This window comes from Mobula hypostoma, chromosome 1 (genome assembly GCF_963921235.1).
Source record: "Mobula hypostoma chromosome 1, sMobHyp1.1, whole genome shotgun sequence".
NCBI lineage: Eukaryota > Metazoa > Chordata > Chondrichthyes > Myliobatiformes > Myliobatidae > Mobula > Mobula hypostoma.
Genome location: NC_086097.1, coordinates 166,009,919 through 166,027,164, shown reverse-complemented (window position 1 = coordinate 166,027,164; position 17,246 = coordinate 166,009,919). Strand labels below are relative to the sequence as shown.

The 17,246-nt window shown below is 43.0% G+C and overlaps 1 protein-coding gene across 2 annotated transcripts in view; it reads left to right on the top strand.

Moving 5' to 3' along the window:
* Positions 1-1,861: 1,861 nt before the first annotated feature.
* Positions 1,862-17,246, top strand: part of LOC134352080 (protein APCDD1-like) — a 75,691-nt gene continuing 60,306 nt past the window's right edge. Inside the window, exons 1-2 of one of the 2 annotated variants that reach the window (XM_063059264.1) lie at positions 1,876-1,981; positions 13,824-14,059. The gene's annotated coding sequence lies outside the window, so the exon portion shown is untranslated. Of the gene's footprint in view, positions 1,982-13,823; positions 14,060-17,246 lie in introns of both variants that reach the window. The other variant, XM_063059254.1, reaches the window with a different exon arrangement.

Below are 17,246 nucleotides of genomic sequence, written 5' to 3'. Positions count from 1 at the left end.
TTTCTGCACACAAGGGCTGTAATGTGTTGTTATTTGAGTTACTGTCGCCCTCCTGCCAGCTTGAACCAGTCTGGCCATTGTCCTCTGGCCTTTCTCATTAACAAAGCATTTTCACCCACAGAACTGCCACTCACTAGATTTTTTTTGTGTATTTTGCACCATTCTCTGTAAACTCTAGAGACTGTTGTGCATGAAAATCCCAGGACGTCAGCAGTTTCTGTGATAATCAACCCACACCATCTGGGATGAACTTCTGGTTTAAGAAGGCAATATTGAAGAGGTGCTACAGGTAGCTGGTCATTCGCAAAGAAAGGAATTTGACTAAAAACATTACTAATAACACTTTTATTGAAGTAAATTGTGGTAAACTATCACCGCAAACAATGAGGAGGTGAGTGAAGACAAAGTGAATTTGCAAGATGTGCCCTGCTGGTGCACTGCAAAATCAATGCATTTGGAGATGAGCCATGCTGGTTGGAGTCAATGACTCAGAGAGGAGAAGGTGAGGCAGAGGAGGTCTGATGCCCATCCAACTAACCCAGGTGCAAAGGTGGATTGCTCGAAGTGCCAACTCAATTTGGAGTGGTCAAGAACAGCTTCTTCAGCAGCGAAATCTAGGCCTGGAGTGATTCGCAGCAGCGGTGCCTGGGTCTTACTGAGAGATATGATCCACTGTTCAGGCTATATAAACATCTGCCCAGAGATCCTGGGGGCTCCTTTCTTCATGATGCTAAGGCTGTGAGACTGCTGTGCTTTGTGACTGCAAACTTTGCGGCGATTTGCCCTGTTAATATGATGAACGGAATACAAAGGCTTTGGGCCTACTCTGGGTTGCTCCAGCTGCACTGGCTAACGAAATCCACCCTCATCTTTCTTCTAAAGGGACATCTTTCTATTCTGAGGTTGTGCCCTCTGGTTCTCTAGACTCACCTACTATAGGAAGCATCCTCTCATTATCCACTCTAAGCCTTTCAACATTCAATAGGTTTCAATGAGATCCTCCTAAACTTCAGCAAGTACAGTTCCAGAACCATCAAACTCCACTCATACCTTAACCTTTTCATTCCCAGAATCATTCTCGTGAATCTCCTCTGAACCTTCTCCAATGCTGGCACATCTTTGACTTCCCTTGTCAGCCACGGTTGCCTCATCCTCCCTTTAGAATACTTCTTCATCACTGGGATGTATCCATCCTGTGCCTTCCAAATTGCTCCCAGAAACTCCAGCCATTGCTGATCTGCTGTCATCCCTGCTCGAGCCCACTTCCAATCAATTTTGACCTGCTCCTCTCTCATGCCTCTGTAATTCCCTTTAGTCCACTTTAATACAGATACATCTGATTTTATCTTCTCCCTGAAACTGCAGAGTGAATTCTATCATATTATGATCACAGCCTCCTAACGCGTCACAATCATGGTCTCTGCCATGGGGCCTGAGAGCCCTTGCAGGCTGACTGCAGAAAGGGGTCACAATCACTGTCATGAGTTTGCACATTCCAGCTGATTTGAATTTAATTCTGATTGTATTTAACTCCCTCCCTCTCGCTGCAGTCTTGTTGAAACTTAACCTTAAGCACATCAATGTCAACGTTCTCCATGTACATTTATCCTTATTCCGGGAAGAAAGACTACTGTTTTGACTAAAGGAGCAGCATTTATATAGTATTAGTTACTGCTTCCAAACCATAGTATCAGCGTTAGGTTTCAGTTTGAGAGGTTTAGTTAATGGCCTGCTGGCCTAGCATTTACTTTTTTATTTTCCTTTAATTCTTAATCTAATCTGCTTCATTACACAACATCCAATCCAAAATTGCCTTTCGCCTAGTGAGCTCAACTGCAAACAAGAGAAAATCTGCCGATGCTGGAAATCCAAGCACACACACAAAATGCTGGAGGAACTCAGCAGGCCAGGCAGCATCTAAGCAAAAAAGCACAGTCAACGTTTCAGGCCAAGACCCTTCAGCAGGACCGGAGTAAAAAAGGTGAGGAGTAGGTTGAAAAGGTGGGGGGAGGGGAAAGATAAACACAAGGTGACAGGTGAAACCGGGAGAGGGGGAAGGATGAAGTAAAGAGCTGGGAAGCCGACTGGTGAAAGAGATACAGGGCTGGAGAAGGGAGTGTCTGGCAGAAGAGGACAGAAGAAAGAAAAGAGGGGAGCAGCAATAGAGGGAGGCAATGAGCGAGCAAGGAGACAAGGTGAGAGAGGGAAAAGAGGATGGGATGTGGAATGGCAAAGGAGAGGACGGGGGTGTGGGGAGATCAACTACAAGCTGCTCTGAAAAGCCATCTTGTAGGCATTCTACAAATTCCCTCTCATGGAATCCAACACCAACCTGATTTTCCCAATCTACCTGCATACTGAAATGCCACATGACTATCATATCATTGCCCTTATCACATGCCTTTTCTATCTCCTATTTAATTTAGATCCTACATCCTGGCTACTCTTCGGAGGCCTGTATATACATAACTCTCATCCCTTGCAGCTCCTTAACTCTACCCACAAGGGGATTCTACAACTTCTGACCCTATGTTATCTCTTTCTAAGGATTTGATTTCATTTTTCGCCAACAGAGCCACCCCAGCCCCTCTGCCTACCTAACTGTTCCTTCGATACAATGTGTATCCTTGAACATTAAGCTCCCAACTATGATCTTCTGTCAGCCATGATTCAGTGATGCCCACACATCATACCTACCAATCTCTAACTGCGCTACAAGATCACCTCCCTTATTCCAAATACTGTGTGCATTCAAATATAACACATTCAGTCCTGCATTTGTCATTCTTTTCTATTTTGCTCCCATGTTACATTTCAGCTCATCGCACTGACTGTAATGTTGCCCTATCATCAGCCTGTCCTTCCTCACTGCCTCACCACACACTGCGTCTACTTGTATGTCAACTGCCCTATCCTCAGCACTATCATTCTGGGTATCATCCCCCTGCCAAATTAGTTTGAACTCTCCCTAACATCTCTGACGAACCTGCCCGCAAGGATATGCGACCCCTTGTTTTCAGGTGTAACCCGTCCTTTTTGTACAGGATCTCTTCTCATTCCAGGAGGAGATCCCGATGATCCAGAATCCTGAAATCCTGCCCCTTGCACTGCTTCCTCGGCCACTCTTCCATCTGTCCTATCATCCTATTCCTGTTCTGAATGGCACACGTTACTGCTCTTTGGCCTTTTCCCTATCTCACTATACTCTCCGCATAGGACTTAGGAACATAGCAACACAGGAAACCTCTAGCACAATACAGGCCCTTCGGCCCACAAGGCTGTGCCGAGCATGTGCTTACTTTAGAAATTACCTAGGGTTACACATAGCCCTCTATTTTTCTTAGCTCCATGTACCTATCCAGGAGTCTCTTAAAAGACCCTATCGTATCCGCCTCCTCCACTGTCACCAGCAGCCCATTCCATGCACTCACCACTCTCTGCGTAAAAAATTTACACCCTGACATCTCCTCTGTACCTACTTCCAAACACCCTAAAACTGTACCCTTTCATGATAGCCAATTCAGCCCTGGAAAAAAGCTTCTGACTATCCACATGATCAATGCCTCTCATCACCTTATACACCTCTGTAAGGTCACCTCTCATCCTCCATCACTCCAAGGCGAAAAGGCCAGGTTCACTCAATCTATTCTCGTAAGGCATGCTCCCCAATCCAGGCAACATACTTATAAATCTCCTCTTCACCCTTTCTATAGTTTCCACATCCTTCCTGCAGTGAGGTGGCCAGAATTGAACACAGTACTCCAAGTGGGGTCTGACCAGGGTTCTATATACTGTAATGTTACCTCTCGGCTCTTAAACTTAATCCCATGGTTGATGAAGGCAAATGTAGCGTATGCCTTCTTAACCACAGAGACAACCTGCACAGCAGCTTTGAGTGTCCTATGGACTCAGACCCCAAAATCCCTCTGATCCTCCACACTGCCAAGAGTCTTACCATTCTGCCATCATATTTGACCTACCAAAATGAACCACCTCACACTTATCTGGGTTGAACTCCATCTGCCACTTCTCAGCCCAGTTTTGCATCCTATCAATGTCCCGCTGTAACCTCTGACAGCCCTCCACACTATCCACAAAACCCCCAACCTTTGTGTCATCAGCAAATTTACTAACCCATCCCTCCACTTCCTAATCCAGGTCATGAAGAGTAGGGTTCCCAGAACAGGTCCCTGAGGCACACCACTGGTCACCGACCTCCATCCAGAATATGACCTGTCTACAACCACTCTTTGGCTTCTGTGGGCAAGCCAGTTCTGGATCTAAAAACCAATGTTCCCTTGGTTCCCATGCCTCCTTACTTTCTCAATAAGTCTTGCATGGGGTACCTTATCAAATGCCTTGCTGAAATCCATATACACTACATTTACTACTCTACCTTCGTCAATGTGTTTAGTCACATCTTCAAAAAATTCAATCAGGCTCATAAGGCACAACCTGCCTTTGACAAAGTCATGCTGACTATTCCTAATCCTATTATGCCTCTCCAAATGTTCATAAATCCTGCCTCTCAGGATCTTTTCCATCAATTTACCAACAACTGAAATAAGACTCACTGGTCTATAATTTCCTGGGTTATCTCTACTGCCTTTCTTGAATAAGGGAACAACATCTGCAACCCTCCAATCCTCCAGAACTTTCCCTGTCCCCATTGATGATGCAATCATTGCCAGAGGCTCAACAATCTCCTCCCTCACCTCCCACTGTAGCCTGGGGTATATCTCGTCCGGTCCCGGTGACTTACCCAACTTGATCATTTCCAAAAGCTCCTGCACATCCTTAATGTCTATAAACTCAAGCTTTTTAATCTGCTGTAAGTCATCCCTACAATCACCAGGATCCTTTTCCATAGTGAATACTGAAGCAAAGTATTCATTAAGTACCTCTGCCATCTCCTCCAGTTCCATACACACTTTTCCACTGTCACACTTGATTGGTCCTATTCTCTCACGTCTTATCCTCTTGCTCTTCACACACTTGTAGAATGCCTTGGGTCTTCCTTAATCCTGTCTGCCAAGGCCTTCTCATGGCCCCTTCTGGCTCTCCTAATTTCATTCTTAAGCTTCTTCCTGCTAGCCTTATAATCTTCTAGATCTCTATCATTACCTAGATTTTTAACCTTTTGTAAGCTTTTTTTTTCTTCTTGACTAGATTTTCAACAGCCTTTGTACACCACGGTTCCTTTACCCTACCATCCTTTCCTTGTCTCATTGGAACTTACCTATGCAAAATGCCACGCAAATATCCCCTGAACATTTGCCACATTTTATGCCATACATTTCCCTGAGAACATCTGTTCCTGCCTAATAGTTTCATATTTCCCCTTACTTCAATTAAACACTTTCCCATCTTGTCTGTTCCTATCCCTCTCCAATGCTATTGGAAAGGAGATAGAATTGTGATCACTATCTCCAAAATGCTCTCCCGCTGAGAGACCTGACACCTGACCAGGTTCATTTACCAATACCAGATCAAGTACAGCCTCTCCTCGTGTAGGCTTATCTACATATTGTGTCAGGAAACCTTCCTGAACACACCTAACCAACTCCACCCCTTCTAAACCACTTGCTCAAGGGAGATGCCATTTAATATTTGGGAAATTAAAATCTCCCACCACAACAACCCTGTTTTTATCACACCTTTCCAGAATCTGTCTCCCTATTTGCTCCTCGATGTCCCTGCTACTATTGGGTGGTCTATAAAAAACACCCAGTAGAGTTATTGACCCCTTCCTGTTTCTAACTTCCACCCACAGAGTCTCAGTAAACAATCCCTCCATGACTTCCTCTTTTTCTGCAGCCGTGACACTATCTCTGATCAACAATGGCACACCACCCACTTCTTTTGCCTCCCTCCCTGTCCTTTCTGAAACATCTAAAGCCTGGCACTTGAATTAACCAGTCCTGCCCCTGAGCCATCCAAGTCTCTGTAATGGCCACAACATCATAGCTCCAAGTACTGATTCACGCTCAAAGCTTGTCCACTCCGTTCATGATGCATCTTGCATTAAAATAGATACATCTCAAACCATTGGTCTGAGCATATCCCTTCTCCTTCACCTGTCTATCCTCCCTCTCGCAATGTTTCCAAGCTTTTTCTAAATGTGAGCCAACCGCCCCTTCCACCGTCTCTTCAGTTTGGTTCCCAGCCCCAGCAATTCTAGTTTAAACTCTCCCCAATAGCAAACCTCCCTGCCAGGATATTGGTCCCCTTGGGATTCAAGTGCAACCCATCCTTATTGTACAGGTCCCGCCTGCCCGAAAAGAGGTCCCAGTAATCCAGAAATCTGAATCCCTGCCCCCTGCTCCAATCCCTCAGCCACGCATTTATCCTCCACCTCATTCTATTCCTGTACTCACTGTCGCGTGGCACAGGCAGTAATTCCAAGATTACTACCTTTGAGGTCCTGCTTCTCAACTTCCTTCCTAACTCCCTGTAGTCTGCTTTCAGGACCTCCTCCCTTTTCCTACCTATATCGTTGGTACCAATATGTACCACGACCTCTGGCCATTCACCTTCCGACTTCAGGATATCGTGGACGTGATCAGAAACATCCCAGACCCTGGCACCTGGGAGGCAAACTACCATCTGCATTTCTTTCCTGCATCCACAGAATCGCTTGTCTAACCCTCTAACTATAGAGTCCCCTATTACTGCTGCCTTCTTCCTTTCCCTACCCTTCTGAGCCACAGGGACAGACTCTGTGCCAGAGGCGTGGCCATTGTAGCTTCCCGCTTTCTATCTATGTTATTGACTATGAGGCATGATATCTGATATTTTGTTATGAGCATTTTGTATAGTTGTACATTTTTACTACCGAATATATAAAAAGATTAATGACTGTGTTTTAAAGGAAGCACATGTTTTCCTTTTAGCGCGCTCTGAGGATGATTCTTTTAACCAGCTTAGATTTGGCTTTTAGGAACGCAGATCAAACAATGATCCATCAAACCTGTACTGTAAACACACCCCACGTCCAAGGTCCCTGAGTGCAGAATTGAACACGAAGCACTCTATGCAAGTGACTGCTCTCTACAGGCCACACAGAGTCCGGTCTGCAACTCGTTATTGACAGGTTCACAGAAACCTCGCCATCAGCCAAGACAAAACAGAGGCCTTATTTCAGCCTGCTCCTGGAGCCACTGCTGCATTGCCTTCCATCACCATTGAAGGCACAACACTGAGGGTAGTAAAGGAATTTAAAGCCCTCAGCACTGTCTTCTCCAGTGATGGTTCCTCAGATAAAGAACTCAATGCCAGGATTTGCAAGGCTAGTCAGAGCCTGGGCCACCTGCGATCACGTGTGCTAAGCCAGCACAATATCCAGATGTCCACTACGATCAACTTGTACAAGGCTGTTGTCCTCACTGGCTTCCTGTGAGGTTGTGAACCATGGACCATTTACAAAAGGAAACCCAAACTGCTGGAACGCCCTTACGTCCACCATTGGTATTTGCTGGCATGATCATATCTCAAACTCCTAAGTCCTCGATAGGGCAATGACGACCAGTATTGAAGCTATGATCCTGAAAGGACAGCTTCATTGGACCGGACATGTTATATGCATGGAGGTCTCCAGACTCCCTAAGCAGCTGCTGTATGACCAGTTATCACAGGGAAGCAGAGACCGTGGTAGACCTCGTACATAAGAGGTATAAAGACTGTGTGGAAGCCAGCATTGCTTAGAGTGGGCTTACTCCCCGGTATTTGGAACATTGGGCATGAAACAAAACTGGTTGTCGTGCATTGGGTAAACTTGCTCACAGCAACTTATCAGACAAGCATCACAAGGCCCTGGAGACCACGTGTCAGAAGAGGAAAACACCAAGAACAGCTATGCCTATGGAAGCAGGACAGCTCCCTCATCCCCACTGTGAACACTTATGCTGTTGAAGAGTTGGTCTGTACAGTCACCTCCAAACACACATCAGATGAGATGCACAAAATCATTGTCAAAATCGATGGACAACCAACACATTTTCCTATTAGTTCTCTGAATTTCCAATAACAAGGAATTACAAAGCAAATATAAAGATGAAAGGAACATCGGGATCTAGCAGTGTCCTTGAAAAGGCAGGTATCTCAAGGAAGAAGTTTTAAAAAACACCTTGAAGCTATGGACACGAGCTAGGAACCTTTACAAAACATTGTTTCCGCTGTATCAGAAGTACAATATCCAGTTCTAGTCACCACCCTTCAGGATAGCGAGTCGCAGAAAAGATTTGCTATTAAGATTCCATGGATAAAAGAGTTTATTTACCTGGATAGGTAATTTTTTTTAAAATTCTGTCTTTGGACCTGCCTCTACCATTTCCTCTGGCAGCTTGTTCCATGTTCCCACCAACCCCAGTGTGAAAACTTGCCCCTTAGTTCCCTTTTAAACCTTTTAGTTCTTGCCTTAAGTTAATGCCTGTTATACACCCATACACTTGGAAAAAGACAGTGACTATCTTGTGGCTATCTACCCTAGCTAAAAAAAATGGAGGGCCATATGAGAGGGAATGGTTAGATTGACCTTGGAGTTGGCACAGCATTGTCGCTGTAGGACCTAGACTATGCTGAAGAGTGCTATGTTCTGTGTTCCTTGTCATTTTATGAAGCTATATAAGATTGCCCTTCAAAGTCCTGTGCTACAGTGAGAACATCCCTAGCTTATTCAATCTCTGCTTGTAACTAAAACTCTCCATTCCAGAGGCAGATGCAAAAGGGAATTGGATAAATACTTGAAAGAATACTGTTTCAAACATTGTGAACAGAGGTTGGAAGAGTGGGCTAGTTGAATTGCTCATAGATAGAGTTGGCATGGACCTACTGGGGCAAGTGGCTGTTTTCCAAGCCGTGGCCTTCCCTTGATTCTGTAAATAAGCAATCTCTTTAATAACTAGCCTTTAATAGAACTATTCGACTTACTTTCCCACAGAAAACTCTAAAATTACACCGCACCTTTCAAAATCCCAAAATATTGCAATATGTTTTACAGCCATTTATGTGCTTTTGAAATGTTTTTAAAGTTTTAATATAGAAAAAGTGGCATAGATTTGCTACATAGTAAGGTGCTTACATTGGAATAATATATTCACTAAAGGACAGTGTGTAACGTTAATGTTTTAGACAGGTTCCCTTTCAGAACAAATAGATAATCATTGAACTAAAAGGTCTGTTTCTTTCTCTCTCCGCAGCTGCTGCCTCACCTACAGACCAATTCCAACATTTTTTGCTTGTATTTACATTAATTTTGTCAACAGTGTCAGTGTAGAGATTACAAATCTGAAATTCCTCTCACCAAAGAAAAGCATTCTTATGGTTTAGACACAAGGGAGTCTGCAAATGCTGGAAATCTTGAGTAACAAGCACAAAATGCTGAAGGAACTCAACAGGTCAGGCAGCATCTATGGAGGGAAATCAGCAGTTGATGCTTTGGGCCAAGACCCAAAGGAAGAAGGCAGAAGCCAGAATAAGAGGAGGGTGCAGGGGGAGTACAAACTGGCAGGTGATATGTGAGATCTTATAGTTTTATGTCCTCCACATATAAAGAGTACATTTTAAGGTTTCCTAAACTTGTAGCTGTTCAACTGCTAAATTTCTCTATCTCTCCACCACCCTACCCCCACCCCCCGCCCCACACATCAATCTACATCTTTGGTCACTTTTCTCTAATACTTTGTTAAGTAATGGTTTTAAATTCCATCCTAAACAGCATGCATGAATTGCCTTACTAATAATTGTCTGGTTACGGAGTGGGTGGTACCTACATACAAATTACTGCTGGAAACTGGGGAGAATGGAATTTTTCGGATCAGGTTTTTAAATTCAATAATCTTTCTTGAGCCCAGCAGCATCAGCCGGAAGTGGAATTTCCTGATGGCCCAATGTTTTAATTCCAATTCCCATTCCTGTTCCGACATGTTGGTCCATGGCCTCCTCTTGTGCCCCCCTCAGGATGGAGAAGCAACGCTTTATATTCCATCTGGGTGGCCTCCATCCTGATAGCATGAATATCATTTCTCCTTCTGGCAAAAAAATTTTCCCTCCCCCTCCCTTCTTATCCTATTCCTCACATTTGTCTCTTACCTCTCCTCATCTGCCTATTGCCGCTCTTTCTTCCCTTTCTCCCCTTTCTCCTATGGTCCACATTCCTCTCCTATCAGATTCCTTCTCCTCCACCTCTTTATCTTTCCCAACCACCTGGCTTCACCTATCACCTTCTAGCTGTCCTCCTTCCCCTCCTCTCACATTTTCTATTCTAGCATTTCCCCCTTCCTTTCCAGCCCTGAAACATCAACTGTTTTGTTCATTTCCGTAGATGCTGCCTGACCTGCTGAGTTACTTCAGCATTTTGTGTGTGTTGGCTCTGGATTTCCAGCAACTGCAGAATTTCTTGTGTTTGAGCTTTGTATTAAGTTACAATTCAAACAGCCATGTTACAGAGATTTAATCTCCAATAATATTCTCTTTTCCTTAGAACCACAATGAGGTTGTCCCAATACTTCAGACTTCCCCACTATATTGTTCCTGTTTCCATGAGTGATATAATGTGCATACAGGACATATAATTCCTAAACTCTACAAGGCCTTTCTCTGAAGCACAACATCCTGCTACCTCAGACTATGCTACGAGCTGAAGGTTATGAGGGCAGCACCCAATATCTTGCGTCCAAAACATATAGCACCTGAAACATAGTTGAAGGTCTATGGTAAGGCATCCCCCTGGGCAGTACCACTGAACAATGGCCTAAGCAGTCAGTTAGAGACAAAAGAAGAAAAGCTTTCTTGACCTCAGGAAGTCGCAGTGCATTATAGAGCCAAATAATTGTTTTGAAGTTTGATCGCTGTATGATGTACCCCCCCCCCCACTTGTGTGCAGCAATCACAAACAAATATTAGCGTGATTATGGCCACATAATCTGCTTTTGTCATGTTGATCCAGAAATAAATTCCTGCAGCATATTTATTTTAACTCTTCCATGAGCCTATCAGGCAATAAGTAATGGACAGGACATAACTGTAATCATAGAGAATTCGAAAATTATGCCCTCTGAGTTTGTTCTTATGTTTGCAATTACACACATGCGTGGCTAAGTTTCAGAAGGAGGCTGCCTGTGTGAACTCCACTCTGTGTAATTACCACAGTGCCTCACCAGTGGGAGGCCAGAGGTGCCAGGTTTGCAGCATGAACGTGGAGGTTGGTTATAAAGTCAAATGAACTAACAGCCAGAGTTTGCTAACTTATTTAGGCTCTGCACTACAAGAATAATCTCAACGTCTTATAAAGGGTGCAGAACAAGTTCAAGTTGATTCATACCTAGAGTACAAGTGCCGTGAACACGTGCTTTTTACAGCAGCAGCACTGTATATTACAGATATGTTACATTTACTTAAATTAGCATAATTTACATGACAAAAATAGATGTGGCAACATTAGATTTACAGGATGTTCGTGGATATGTTCATTATGTTTTGAGTGTACCTCTCTGATCTTTGACCTCTCCTGTTGTTTACTGCAAGTTATTGCCACCTTCCCAACTTTTAGTAATCAAGCCTGGACCATCAGAATCAGGTTTATTGTCACTGACGTACAGTATGTCGTGAAACTTATTGTTTTGCGGCAGCAGTACAAAGCAAGATATAAAAGTTACTATGAGTTACAGAGAATAACTAAACAAGAAGAAGAAGCTGTTTATAAAAAACAGTCATGAGTGCGCATCTTCGGGCTCCTGTACCTCCCATTGATAATAGAAATGAGAAGTTGGCATGTTGTGTATGGTGAGGGTCCTTCATGATGGATGCTATCTCCTTGAGTCATCGCCTTTTGAAGATGTCCTCGATGGTGGGAATCTAGTGTCCATGAAGAAGCTAGCTGAGTTTACAACTTTCTGCAGCTTTTCCCAATCCTGTGTATTCACTCCTAAGTGATACAACCAATCAGAATGCTCTTCGCTCTACACCTGTAGAAATTTGTTAGAATATTAGGTGACATCCACAAACTCCAGGTGAAAAGTAGCTGCTGGTGTGGCTTCTTTTGTAATCGCCTCAGTATGCTGAGTTCAGAATAGATCTTCAGACATGTGGACAGCCAGGAACCCAAAGCTGCTCACCCCTTTTCGCCGCTGACTCCTTGATGAGAACTGTTGGGTTATCTCCCGATTAGCCCTTTCTGAAGCCCACAGTCAATTTCTTGGTCTTGCTTATGTTGTGTACAAGGTTGTTGTTATGAAGCCATTCAACCAGCTGATCTATCTTATACCTGTATGCCTCCTTGTAGCTATTCAAGATTCTACCGACAACAGTTGCTTCCATAAATTCATTGGTGAATTTATGGATGGTGTTTGAGCTGTGCCTAGCCACACAGTCATGAGTGTAGAGAGGGTAGAGCAGTGGGCTAAGCACACATCGTGTTGACTGTCAGCGAGGTTATTTCTGATCTGCACTGACTGTGGTCTCCCGATGAGGAAGTCAAAGATCCAGTTGCAAAGGGTGGTACAAAGGCCGAGGTTCTGAAGCTTGTTGAAGTATTGAAGGATGATGGTGTTGAAAGCTGAACTGTAATTAATAAACAGAAGCCGGATGTAGCCTGTCTGTCTAAATGCCTCTGCAACATAGTGTTTTTATCTGATTCCAGCACCTGGTCTAGATATCAACCGCTCTCCATGTAAAATTCTTTCTCCTCAGATTCCCTTTAAAACTCCTTCCTCTACCTTAAAATTGTGCCCTATTGTTTTTGATACATGAAAAATGATTTGAACCATCTACCCTACCAGTGCCTCTCATAATTTTACATACTTCTCTCAGCTCACCTCTCAGCCTCTCTTCTCCTGGGAAAATTAGCCCAGCCTATCCAATCCTTCCCATAGGTACAATGCTCCAATCCAGCCAATACTAGAACAAATTTCATTAATGAACTTTTGTCACTAGAAGTTACCTTCTGTTGCCCTGGCAGCGGAGCTGAATGATGAGAATGTTGAACAATATTTTCATTCAGTCGTCATTCACTTTGACTGAGTCACATTCTGCTGAATGTATAGAGTTATGGAGTTGTATAGCAGGAAAATATCCACTTCTGCCACGTCCAGACACCTGCAGTACACATCTACATGAATCCCTTTTACCACTTTAGATCTGTAGATTCTACACCTTAACAATTCAAGAATGTGTTTGGATATTTATTAAATGTCATGATAGTATCTTCTTCCACCACTACTTCAAACATTAAAATTTTACATTAGCATGAAATAGTTTGTTATGCATCAGCTGTAACTTTCATGCTATTTACTACCACAGTACCAGATCTGCCTCGGCAATACTTCCGCAGTATATAACATGGCTGCTAGGAATTATTTTTTTAAACTGACTGCTCCTGAAAAGAATTTGTTCAAATGCTTTCCTAAATTATGCACCCTTAAGGAGATAAATACATATTCTACAAAACTGCCACATAACTGTGCATGGCATAAATGAAGGTACTCAAATTTTCATTGTCCATCTGTCAAATTGTGAGTTTATTTTCATAGTGTACAGCAGTCAAGAAGCAGACATTCTGTGCACAGCTCCCCCTAGCGTGTCCATCTAAACATCTATAACACAACAGCAGCAGTGGAAAGTATTATCTACAACTCCTGTCTCTTGTTCAAGGTTGTGTGCAGATATTTCTTAAAAGTCATGATAGTATCTTCTTCCATGCTACTTCAAGCATTAAAATTTTGTATTAGCATGTAATGTAATGTAGCTTATATGTCTGGAGCTAATAAATTGTTATGCTGTATTTGTAAAATACCTTTATATAACTTTAGGTCTATGTTGAAATTCAGGTGCATCTCCAACAGTACCTCAAGAAGGAATCCTCGATCATAAAGGACCTTCACCACTGGGTCAAGCCCTCTTCTTAATACTACCATCAAGGAGGAGTTACAGCAGCCTGAAGAGCTGCAGTCTATGTTTTAGGAACAGTTTCTATCCTCTACCATCAGATTTCAGAATTGTTCATGAACCCATTGTTCCTACAATTACGACAGAGAAAGGACTCAGGAAGCTGAATAGTCTAAAGGTAGATAAATCTCCCAGACCAGATAGAATGCACCCTCGTGTTCTGAAGGAAGTAGCTGTGGAGATTGCGGAGGCATTAGCGATGATCTTTCAAAAGTCGATAGATTCTGGCATGGTTCCGAAGGATTAGAAGATTGCAAATGTCACTCTGCTATTTAAGAAGGGGGCAAGGAAGCAAAAAGGAAATTATAGACCTGTTAGCTTGACATCGGTGGTTGGGAAGTTGTTGGAGTCAATTGTCAAGGATGAGTACCTGGAGGCATATGACAAGATAGGCAGAACTCAGTATGGTTTCCTTAAAGGAAAATACTGCCTGACAAACCTATTACAATTTTTTGAGGAAATTACCAGTAGACTAGACAAGGGAGATGCAGTGGATGTTGTATATTTTGATTTTCAGAAGGCCTTTGACAAGGTGCCACACATGAGGCTACTTAACAAGATAAGAGCCCATGGAATTACAGGAAAGTTACATACGTGGATAGAGCGTTGGCTGATTGGCAGGAAACAGAGAGTGGGAATAAAGGGATCCTATTCTGGTTGGCTGCCGGTTACCAGTGGTTTTCCACAGGGGTCCGTGTTGGGGCCGCTTCTTTTTACGTTGTACATCAACGATTTGGATTATGAAATAGATGGCTTTGTGGCTAAGTTTGCTGATGATACGAAGATAGGTGGAGGGGCCGGTAGTGCTGAGGAAACAAAGTCTGCAGAGAGACTTGGATAGATTGAAAGAATGGGCAAAGAAGTGGCAAATGAAATACGATGTTGGATAGTGTATGGTTATGCACTTTGGCAGAAGAAATAAATGGGCAGACTATTATTTAAATGGGGAGAGAATTCGAAGTTCTGAGATGCAACGGGACTTGGGAGTCCTCGTACAGGATACCCTTAAGGTTAACCTCCAGGTTGAGTCGATGGTGAAGAAGGTGAATGCAATGTTGGCATTCATTTCTAGAGGAATAGAGTATAGGAGCAGGGATGTGATGTTGAGGCTCTATAAGGTGCTGGTGAGACCTCACTTGGAGTACTGTGGGCAGTTTTGGTCTCCTTATTTAAGAAAGAATGTGCTGACGTTGGAGAGGGTACAGAGAAGATTCACTAGAATGATTCTGGGAATGAGAGGGTTAACATATAAGGAACGTTTGTCCACTCTTGGACTGTATTCCTTGGAATTTAGAAGAATGAGGGGGGACCTCATAGAAACATTCTGAATGTTGAAAGTCATGGACAGAGTGGATGTGGCAAAGTTGTTTCCCATGATGGGGGGGTCTAGTACGAGAGGGCTGACTTGAGGATTGAAGGGCGCCCATTCAGAACAGAGATGCGGAGAAATTTTTTTAGCCAGATGGTGGTGAATCTATGGAATTTGTTACTACGGGCAGCAGTGGAGGCCAAGTCATTGGGTGTATTTAAGGCAGAGATTGATAGGTATCTGAGTAGCCAGGGCATCAAAGGTTATGGTGAGAAGGCAGGGGAGTGGGACTAAGTGGGAGAATGGATCAGCTCATGATTAAATAGCAGAGCAGACTCGATGGGCCGAATGGCTGACTTCTGCTCCTTTGTCTTATGGTCTTATGGTCTTACCTCTTTTGGACTATTTATTCATACAATTTTATACCTTAATAGTAATTTTTGTCCTGTACTGAATTATTTCCACAAAACAACAAATTTCATGACATGTCGATGATAATAAACCTGATTCTGATTCTTCTGAAGTGCTTTGCATTAGTACAAAGCAAGAGTTGACAACAGTGGTTACGAAGAATAAGCTCTCTTGTACACTGGTCATACAATAACAGCATCATCTTTCATTTAAATAGCTCCCTTAAACAGAAGTGCTTCATGGGGTACCTCACAGAAAAATTACCAGTCAAAATCTGACACCTAATCATATAAAGGTATTAGAGCAGATGACCAAGGGTTTGGTCAAAGAGATAAGTTACCAGAAGTGAATTCAAAGAAGCTATCAATAAGCTTGAAAGAGTGCAGAGAATATTTACTAAGATGCTGCCAGGACATGAGGAACTGAATTACAGGAAAATGTTGAATAGGTTAAGACTTTTATTCCCTGAAGCACAGGAGAATGAGAATTAGGGACGTGTACAAAATAATCAGATATACAGCATAGATAAGATGAATGCATGCAGGCTTTTTCTCTCAGGTCAGGTTAGACTAAAACTAGATGTCATGAGTTTAGGGTGAAATACTTAAGAGGAATCTGAGGGGGAGTTCTTCACTCAGAGGTTGGTGTGGGTGTGGAATGAGCTACCTGCAGAAGTGATAGATGCGGATTCAATTGTAATATTTAAGACAAGTTTGGATAGGTACGTGTATGAGAGAGGTATGGAAGGCTATGGTCCGGGTGCAGGTAGATGGGAGAAGGTAGAAGATCATGTTAACATGGTCTAAATGGGCTAAAGGGCCCATTTCTGTCTATGGTACACTAAGAGAGGAGTGGAGTGAGGAAGGGTTAGGGCACAAGCTTCACAGCTGCCATCAAAACATCAAAAATAAATTTGTATTTTTACAGCATCACAAAATTCCCTGAGGATCAAGAGAATAATTTGAAGAGATAAGCCACAGTATGGTAAATAATATTGAGGCTTTAACTGATATGAAAAGTTCAAAAAGGACAGAAAGAGGTCAATCATGCAGGAAGTGAGTGACACCATAGTTTCCTGTAAAATTTAGGAGCCTTGGTAGAGGGTATAAGAACAGAGGAACGCTGAGGATGACAGTCCCTGAGATAGAATGTGGCTTTGTAAACAGAACATGAAAAAAGCACAAAAGCAACCTAGTCAGTCCAATCAAGCTAGTTAGCATTCACAGAAACTATCAGTTCTAATTGCTTTTATCCATAGTTCTAAATGTTTTTATCCATACCCTTTACCTTCTATCTTCTTGTCCACTTGCTCTACAAGCTCATGAATGCTCCCATTGATTTGGCTTCTATTGCCATCCTTGGTAAAGCCCCAATGCACCAGCTAAACCCCAGTCATCATTGCACCTCACCTTCTAACTCTGGGATCAGGAAGATAGGAGCATTCTCCTATACCAAGTTAGTAGAAGAGTGCAGGGGGGAAAGTTTTAACAGGAGACAAAATTTGGCCTAAAGTTTCCTTGATCTTTATTCTAAATCATTTGTTTCTCAGTATCCATTAGCCTAGATAAGTTGCTAAATGAGACAG